Below are 4,247 nucleotides of genomic sequence, written 5' to 3'. Positions count from 1 at the left end.
GTGTCGTGGTAGGGATAAACGACTTCATCGAACATCAGATACCTGATGGATCTCGGTCGCTGATTCCCCGCAAATATGATGGACAAGTGCCTGGTCTGCCCAATTCTTCACGCGTCTATGGTCGAGGGAAATTTTGTGTCGGGTCGAGGGAAATTTTTCTTTTTGCACGCACAAAGGTAATGGCCCTGGCCCTCTGACGACCCGTTAACCGGCTGCCACACAATGGCTCCTGTCTCCCTGACGGCTAAGGGCTGTTTACGTCATTCCGGAGCCCCACGTGTAACTAACTACCTGTCGCCATCCACCCGTCCTACCCAGGCCATTACTGCGACAGAGTGGTGTATATCTTCCCACCGTCCAACGCGCCTCATGCTGACTCATTGACCTTTACAGCACCTCTGTTGTAGACTCGTAATTAAGCTGTCGCGTGAAAAGCAACAAATTAAAAAAAGAACGGGGAAAGTTTTCTGCTTTCCATTTTGTGAATGTTATCACTGAAAAGTAATCAAAGTGTCATTTTGCCGTTTCCCGAGGTACTAGTAATACGACAATGCACCCCAAGAGCCTCTTGAATCAAAAACATTTGCGCCGGCCAGAAAAGTGACCGTGGACACGGCCTTTTGTTCGAAACATACGCGGAAAATAGAATTACGTGGTAATCAGATTTAATGTCGCATGGTCGGGCCGGGGTTGCGGTTTTGTTTTTTAGGCGCGTACGATGTCGTCATTGACAACTGAACTTGTAGGTATTACGAGCCTCTCAAGCTGTTTCTACGTTGAATAACTGCTGCTTGCCTCCACAGAGTACGCCATGGCGCTAAAGCAAACATTTCGTGATATTTCCAGGTTTTGTCTTTGTCCTGTTTCCCCAACCTTCCTGCCCTCCCCCCCCCCTCCCCTTCAACACACGCACGCACTTATTTCCTTTACGTCCGCCATTGTGTGGCACCTGCGAGAGGAAATTGCAAACTCCCCTGTACATTGTATTCTTAAGCTGCTTGGACTTCTCATGCTCACCGGGCTCATAGAAGACAAACTGTAGCGCAACAGAATACGAGACACAGAACGGAGGGGAACGACACGAACACTGCCACAGTACGTTTCTTTTTTTTTTTTATTTGAGATGTTTGCGATTAGGCATAATGTAAAAGGGAAGGAAAGTTATAAGAAGGAGTGTAAACAAGCCTCGCTTAAAAAGTGGCGAAATTTCACGATAAAGCGATTATCATGAGTCCACTTCCGATAGTCGCCTGCAACGTCCCATCGCAGGCCTACCTTCTTTAGGAAGCGTCGTCTCACGGAAGCTGTAGCCGGGCAAGTCCACAGCAAGTGTTTTTCGTCACACTGGTCTGGCGTAGCACCACAATGAGGACACTTGTCAGTCACTTCGAAACGTTGGTCACGCCACCGATGACGCACAGAAGGAGTAAGAGCCGTTCCTGCCCGAATCCGGCGCACAGATACCTCCTCCTCCCGAGTGAGACTCCGGGGGAGAGGGTAATTAGGGCGTGTTCGCTGACGCAAAGCCAGTTTCTCGTAAACATGGAACAGGAACGGATCTGGGGGAAGAGGGAAGGTGGCGGAATGTCTGATGTGTCAAGGTGTGTCATTTCATCCACATTTATTGGATATATACCAAAAAGCTCAAAAAGCCGCGCTGCTCAATGAAGAGGACACCACTGTCTTCCTTTCTTCTTTCACTCCCTGCTTTATCACTTCCCTTACGGCGCAGCTAGGGCGTCCACCGAGATAAGTGAGACAGTACTGGGTCATTTCTTTTCCTCAAAATCAATTTTCATAAGGTGGCTTTCACAGAATGTTCACTTGGCAGTCAATGGAGACAACCGGCGGGTCGATCAGCGAAGACAGTCTGGTCCGTGTAAATAGTACGACCGCAAAGCGAACCCTACATGCGTTTCCTTCAAGAAACACTTGGTTAGCTTATATGGCTACAACATACAGAGCTATACCTTTCTTTCAAAAAATATATGAAGACCCCATCTTCCACAGAATAGTGTGCGAATAGTGTGTTAGGGACACAAGTGCGGTGTCCAAGCGTTCGTTGGGAACTCTCGGCGTCAGCGGGTTTTGTTTCTCATAGCACCATTTCATACTGCTCTAATAAATTCAGGCAATAGTACCCAGCAGGAGAGAAATTCGGCATGGTATAAATCAAGCGACTGAAAAAAGTCAGAGTTGAATAAATATCTGTGAGGAGAAAGTTTGATGAAAGCCTACCGAGGGACTTTCTCGCAGCTTTCATTCCGGAGCACAGGTGTTCAGACCTTTCCGAAAGGGCGACAGTGCATATGCTCTGCCCTCCCATCACGTCTGCACTCTTAACGGAATTTTATCTTGCGCGATATCTGGTGCGGCTCACACTGCAATGTGGAGGTCTCTAAGCACTGGGCGACGATTTCGACGTACCAGCGATGTGGTTCTTGGATGCGTTGGTTCATAGCCTCCTATATTTCCCATGCCTAGGCATCGGCTCAAAAGCGGTCGTCCAAGCTATATCAAGGCTACCAGTGCCTCTTGTCGACGAAGCGCAAGGAGATACCAAGAAGTGAAAGTCAGAATCAAAGTCAAATTTATTTTCAACTTCAAACGTCCGCTAGACAGGTGTGATGTTGAGAGGGGGCAAGCAAAAAGCCTGAAGAAGGCTTGACAGGGCCAGCACCCCGTTGCAGATGGCAGAGCGACGCAGAAACCGACATGATAAGAAAAGAAAGGCAAGTACATTCTTATTTCATGTACAACAAAAAAAAGAAAAAAAGATTCATCAAGGCAGGAATTACAGTGCAGGTAGCAAGGATACAAGAAAGGCGAAAAATACAAGAATACAAGATACAAAATACAATACAAAAATGCAATACAAGATACAAGAAAGGCGAAAAAGACTAGTTGCAAGTCAAGGGATAGCTATGGAATTCTAGGAAGAAGGCTTTCACTACCCACCAATGGGCACGTGTGGATGGTGGATGCCCTTTGAAACGGGGTGATGGCAGTTGCCACCATCCTCGGCTTTTTTTAATCTTTATTTAACTGCGTTGTAAATTATTAAAATTCGCATTTTCTTTCAAAACGGTTTCCCAGACTGCCAACCTTATGTTACCTCTCTGCTTTTTAGCCACCAATCTTCCAATCGTTTTTTGCTAACTTCCACCGCAGATTTCTTTACATGCCCATTGTTATCTCTAAACCTTAGGGTCTCAGGAAGAGTAGCTGTGCCTGCACCGACGTCTGGATGAAACCATCACATTTTAGTGTGAGGTGTTCAATTGTTTCTACAGGTTGGCCACATACAACATATGTGTCATCTTAGCTACGAGTTCTAAGGCACCCTGGTCTAGCTTCGAAGAGTAGGGCACTGCCTCTTGAGTTATCTTAGAACATTTCCTTTTCGATCTGCCTTCTGCCTTTTCCAGGATCTGCCTTTTCCAGCTCTCTGCGATGCGAGCGCCTCATCATGGCGAGCAGCAAAACTATGTTCGCCGCGACATTGCGCTCCATCGCAGAGGCCACGGCGCCACGGCCGCGAAACTAGACCATAACCAGACGATGAACGAGTCTTCATGTATTCTCCAATGCCACCACCTCATCGAGGCGAGCGCCTCATTATCGCCGCAATCCCACTTTTGGCGATCGGCGAGAAGGAGACAAGAAACGCACGCAGCCTAGACGAAAAGTGCGACGGTTGACATCCATTGACCAAAAGTGTGACAGTTAGTATCCATTGACCTTGGCCCCAATCTCAGGCATCGAAAATAAAAGAGGCTATGTTTGGTCGTACGATAAAATCCCCTCGCCTTCAACCACGGTGTAAATGCCTTCAACAAAGCTGCGATTCTGCGGCCCGAAATAGAAATCGAAGCACGCGACCGCAACCAAGCGAGAGTGCCGCTGCGGCTCGGCGGAGAGCGGAACGCTTTTGCGACGACCACCACGGTCATCCGGGAGATGGCGCTGCCTGTAAGAGGAGCGTAAAGCATGTAGGAAACAAAAGTGTCTGTCTAGTCGTCTGCTACACTGTGCTGTCCTGTCTGGCACTTTATTTTTTCTACAAATCATGCGCCAACTTGCAACGCAACGTGTTTTACTGCACAAAAACTCGAGAGAGCGTCACGTCACGCAGCAACCCTTTGCATGCCAAGTGCTCCCGAAGTCGTTCTCTACCTTCCTCCATGTTCTCTGCCCTGGTTGCGGAAACAGGATATGGCTCATTGCGAACGAAACCCATCGTCGCC

Source organism: Amblyomma mixtum, chromosome 1 (assembly GCF_055824585.1).
Source record: "Amblyomma mixtum isolate Tamu chromosome 1, ASM5582458v1, whole genome shotgun sequence".
NCBI lineage: Eukaryota > Metazoa > Arthropoda > Arachnida > Ixodida > Ixodidae > Amblyomma > Amblyomma mixtum.
The sequence above is the reverse complement of the archived record's forward strand: the minus strand, read 5'-3'. Positions refer to the sequence as shown.